Below are 6,000 nucleotides of genomic sequence, written 5' to 3' on the forward strand. Positions count from 1 at the left end.
TTCTATCCCTGGTCTGGGAGGATCCCACAAGCTGCAGAGCAACTAGCCCCTTGGGCCACAACTACTGAACCTGTGCTCTAGAGCCCAGGAATGGAAACTACTAAGCCCACCTGTAGCAACTACTGAAGCCCACATGCCCTGGAGCCCACACTCCGCAACAAGAGCAAGTGAAAAAGGAAAGTGAACCGCAACAAGAGCAAGTGAAAAAGGAAAGTGAAGTCGCTCAGTCATGTCCGACTCTTTGCAACCCCATGGACTGTAGCCTGCCAGGCTCCTCTGTCCATGGGACTTTCCAGGCAATAGTTCTGGAGTGGATTGCCATTTCCTTCTCCAGGGGATCTTCCCAACCCAGGGATTGAACCCGGGTTCTGTAGACAAGACGCTTCACCATCTGAGCCACCAGGGAAGTCCTCAACAAGAGAAGCCACTGCAATGAGAAGCTCACGCACTACAACTACAGAGTAGCCCCTGCTCTCTGCAACCAGGGAAAAAGCCCACGCACCAACAAACACCCATCACAGTCAAATAAATAGATAAATTAAAAAGAAACAAAAGACAGGGAGGAAGCTGACCAGGCAGGCAAGGAGAGCGAGGGCCTTGCACTTCCTCCAGGTGGACACTGCAGGGGTTTCGTTTCACCCTATGTTTGTTTCATGTTCTGTTTGTCGGCAGAAGGGTAACATCCGGGAACATCTGGCCCAGCAGTGAGGGGATGTCAGAGAGTAGGAGAGCAAGCCTAGGGAAGGGAGGCCAGGGTTCCTGAACCAGAGACAGGCCTGACATGGGGTCCAGGCAGGACCCTCAAGAAGGAGCAAGAGGGTAGAGGCGGTTTAGAGATGGCATCTGCAGGAATTGCAGCTTGCTGGCCGGGGGTGGAGGCACAGTGACTCAGACTTCCATCGCTGGCACTGGGAGAATGGTGAGGCCATTATTAGAAGTCAGAAAATGGGAAGGGGGAGGGTTGTGGGGGAGGTGTTGATAGCAGAGCTATTTATGGTCATCTCTAAAGTGATTTCCCTGCCAGTAGTCTGTGCTCACTCCCCCTCCCATCTGCCCTCCCCGCCAGCCACTTCCAGCCTTGTCATCCTGAAGCACAGGCCTGAGCAGTCTCTCCACTCAAATAGGGAAGTAGCTCTTCACCGCCTGATACAATAAAATCTGAAGCGCTTACAGCAATTCATAACCTTCACTTACCTCTCCACCCTTCTCTTCTACTTTTCTTGCTCCACACAAACCCTAGATTTAGCCATTCCCCTGAGTAGTCCTTGGCTCTGAGCAGTTGCACCGTCCCTTCCTTCCATCAAGTGGGTCCTTTCCACTGCCGCCGCCACCACCCCCCCTCAATAGACAGACCCAACTCATCCTTGTTGGCCAAGTACAAGTTCAACTTCTCAAGCCTGCACTGTCCCTTGGGGATAAGGGGGAGGGGCACAACATTCATTTACACTTGAATCATATTGAAAGGTAAACAGACCCCTGCCTCCTAAAAAAAGAACATGAAGGACTACTCTGATTTTAGCTTTGTAAAATAAATCTATGGACAGTAAAACACTAATTTCAGGAAATTTTCTCTTGCATTACTTAAATTAATCCTTAAACTTCCTAATAAAACCAGAGTTCCAAAGTTGGAGGAAGGTGAAATGATTGAAAGGCATTAAAAAGAACCAGATGCTTCATTACTCTATTGGTAACAGAGTCCCGGCACTCCAGTATTGTTGCCTGGAAAATCCCATGGATGGAGGAGCCAGGAAGGCTGAAGTCCATGGGGTCGCTGAGGGTCAAACACGACTGAGCAACTCCACTTCCACTTTTCACTTTCATGCATTGGAGAAGGAAATGGCAACCCACTCCAGTGTTCTTGCCTGGAGGATCCCAGGGACGGGGGAGCCTGGTGGGCTGCCATCTATGGCGTCGCACAGAGTCGGACACGACTGAAGCGGCTTAGGAGCAGCAGCAGCAGCAACAGAGTCCCAGAGCATAAAGTTTTCTCCCTGTTTGTAGAAATCTTTTGTTATGATTCTCTCATTGCCTGTTCAAATCTGAGCCTCAGTTGCTTCAGCTGCAAATGGGGATAATAACAGTACCTACTCCCCGCAGTTGTGGGTGGTTTAGTCACTAAGTCGTGTCCGATTTAGCATGCGACCCCATGGACTGTAGCCTTCCCAGCTCCTCTGTCCATGGGATATACCAGGCAAGAATACTGAAGTGGGTTGCCATTTCCTTCTCCAGGGGATCTTCCTAACCCAAGGATTGAACCCGGCTCTTCTGCATTGCAGGCTGTCTCCTGCATTGTAGGTAGATTCTTAAGATTAAATAAATTCATGCAGATAAAACGCTTAGAATGGGAGCTTCCCTGCTGGTCCAGAAGCTGAAACTCCTTACTCCCAATGCAAGGGGCCCAGGTTCAGTCCCTGGTGAGGGAACTGGATCCCACATGCTGTAACTAAAAAAAAGAGAGAGAATAAAAAGATCCCATATGCCGCAACTAAAGATCTCGAGTACTGCAACTAAAACCTGGCGCAGCCGAATAAATAAATGAACAAATAAGAAAGGATGAAGTAGATATTTGCTGATATAGAAAAATACATTGTGACATATTAAGTGAAAATAGAAAGTTGCAGATAAATATCCTGTTTTATGGCTTCCCAGATGGTACTGGAGGAAAAGGGGACAACAGAGGATGAGACGGTTGGATGGCATCACTGACTCAATGGACATGAGATTGAGTAAGCTCTGGGAGTTGGTGATGGACAGGGAGGCCTGGAGTGCTGCAGTCCATGGGGTCGCAAAGAGTCAGACAGTACTGAAGGACTGAACTGAACTGAGGTGGTACTGGTTCAGTCCCTGGGTTGGGAAGATCCCCTGGAGGAAGGTACAGCAACCCATTCCAGTATTCTTGCCTGGTATATCCCATGGACAGAGGAGCCTGACAGGCTACGACTAAAGTGACTTAGCACGCACACATGTATCCTATCTTAACATACATGCATATATGGAAAAATTAGAGGCACAGATACCAAGGACAGTCTGGGAGAGGGGTATAGTCAGAGACTCTCGATTTTTACTTCATACAGTTCTGTGGTGGTTGACAATTACATAACAAGAAAATATGAAACCAGAAAAAGAACAATCCAGATATCTGTAGATAGAGCTTCCCTGGTGGTCCAGGGGCCATGCGCGGAGGCGCCCACAGGCTGCAGAGCAGCTAAGCCAGGGTGCCTAGAGCCTGTGCTCCACAATAGAAGCCCCACACTAGAGAAAGTCTGTTCGCAAGACTCAGCACAGCCCAAATAAATAAATAATAAATTATTTTAAAAAAAGATATCTAGGGATCTAATTAGATTCTTTTTAATTTTGAAACAAATTGTCACAGTAGTTTATGTGCTGTGCAGAGTGCCTCATCCCAGAATTATTCACTCTGGCAGCTTTCTTTAAATTGAAGCTTTTCCTCCGTCCTTGGAGGAAAGCAAAGGGTTAAAGGGGCTAGGGGAGGGAAAGAGGAAGTGAGGTAAGGGAAAGAGGGGCGAGGGCAGCTGGGTACAGCTTCGGTGCCCTGCTGCCCCCCCCCCACACACACAGAGCCACGTATGTAGGCACCCACACACACACCCCCACCTCGCCTTCCCCGAGGATCTGGCTCCGACTGGAAGCCGCCAGCTCAGGTGCTGGGCTCTTCCTGGGGACACCCGAGAGGGAAAGATCAGAACTCAATGAATATAAAGTTAGGTGGAGGTTAAGACAAGATGGTGCAACCTAGCAGCAACCAACGGTTCTCAGGGTATGGTCTGCGGACCCTGAGGAAGGGGGGGACCATGAGATCTAAATTGTGATCCTAATAGTAAGTCAGTTATATTTCTCACTGTGCTAACATTTGCCCAAATGATGCAAAAGCAACAGTGGGATAACTGCTTACAATTTAGCCTGAGTCATGACAGAGGCACCAGACTGTGATGATTTTATTTCTCACCACCATGCACTCTTTTTTCTTTTTTCAAGTCCATTAATAAGATCTCAATAAAGCAGTAAAAATTGATTATTTGATTAGATCATAACTCTTGGGTGTACATCTTTCTAATATTCTATATAATATATATAATAATACAAATGGAAACACATACAAAGCACTTGTGCTGCAGACGCATGTAAGATGGTTGTCTCCTGGAGAAGAACTTAGAAAGGACTGGAATGCTTTATTTAAGTTGTGAGCTGTACCAGCTGCTTTCTTCACAGAACATCTATTTAACTGGAAAGAACAACTGATAGAGAAGCCATTCAGACACAAGTATCTGGTAGATATTTTCTCAAAAATGAATGAAATGAACCAGTCACTTCAAGAAAATAGCTTATAGTGTCTGTTACCAGTGATTCTTTTAAACTGGAGCTTTCAAGGGAAAACTAAAATTTTGGAAAACCTGTGGATACCCTGAGCTTGAGAGCTTTCCAATTCTTAATAATGTTTCTAATGAGATTAGTGATATTAACAAATGTGATTTTTTATTTCATGTTGTATAAGGAACTGTGTCAACTTTGGGAAGATCCGCATAACTCAGTGAGCCAGTATTTTCCAAATGACCAACACATGATGTTAAAAAGTCATGCATGGGTAAACAGAATGGATTTGAATGTGAGAGGTCTGAATGTAACACAGGAGAAAAGCACATTTGTGTGGTTTCAGATTCCACATTGCAATTAACCTTTGAGAAAGTATCACTTATACATTTCGTTATAGTAAGTAAATACGCTGGGTCAGGTCTTACACAGTCTCAATGACTGGCAAACCAGGACTGGGCAGTGGCCCAAACTGGGATGCCCCCTAAAAGAGGCCACCAGGGACTCTGCCCAGCTCAGCCCACGCAGGTCACAGAGCGCCTGGTGTTTGCGATGCCTACTATGCTGGGAAGCACCGCCCTGCAGCCCCCCAGGCCCAGATCATGGTGCAGATCTGGTACATGGACAAGTCCCAAGATGACCTGAGGTATCCCTGTGGCCTGGAGCCCAGTCTGCAGCAGCTGTGCCAGCTTGGAGTCCTTTACTGGAAGTTGACAAATATGAGAATGATCCAGAATTAGAAAAAAATCATAAAGAGAAACTACCCCTAGATAGACATAATAACCATACACAAAAATAAACTTCCAGATTATGAAGAAAAGGTTAAGATGTTTTGGGACTTCCTTGATGGTCAAGTTTTTAAGACTCTTTGCTCCCAGCCCAGTGGGCCTGGGTTCGACCCCTGGTTAGGGAACTAGATCCTGTATGCTGCAATTAAGAGCCCACCAGCCACAACTAAGACCCTGCATAGCCAAATACATTTAAATCAAATTAAAAGTCTACTTTTCAATACATTTAAAAATAGTGAAAAGAAAAGATGTTTTTCTGGGAGCATTTGCACTAGGGTGTAAAATTTGCTACAGTTTGGATGACAGTGGATACTACTATGAAAGAGATAAAGAGGACTCATGGATTCAGATGGGGACTACAAGCCTTGAAATTAAAAGATGCTTGCTCCTTGGAAAGAAAGTTATGACAAACCTAGACAGTATATTAAAAAAGCAGAGACATCATTTTGCCGATAAAGGTCTGTATAGTCAAAGCTGTGGTTTTTTTTCCACAAGTCATTTACAGATGTGAGAGTTGAACCATAAAGAAGGCTGAGTGCTGAAGACTTGATGCTTTTGAATTGTGGTGCTAAAAACTCTTGAGAGTCCCTTGGACTGCAAGGAGGTCAAACCAGTCAATCTTATAGGAAATCAAGCCTGAGTATTCTTTGGAAGGCCTGATGCTGAAGCCGAAGCTCCAATACTTGTGCCACTGGATGCGAAGAATCGACTCATTGAAAAAGACCCTCATGCTGGAAAAGATTGAGGGCAAAATAAAAAGGGGCTGGCAGAGAATGGGATGGTTAGGTTGCATCATGGACTCAATGGACATGAATTTGAGCAAACTCTGGGAGATAGTGGAGGACACAGAAGCCTGGTGCGAGGCGATCCATGGGGTCGAGAA

This window comes from Capra hircus, chromosome 21 (assembly GCF_001704415.2).
Source record: "Capra hircus breed San Clemente chromosome 21, ASM170441v1, whole genome shotgun sequence".
NCBI classification, from domain to species: Eukaryota; Metazoa; Chordata; class Mammalia; order Artiodactyla; family Bovidae; genus Capra; species Capra hircus.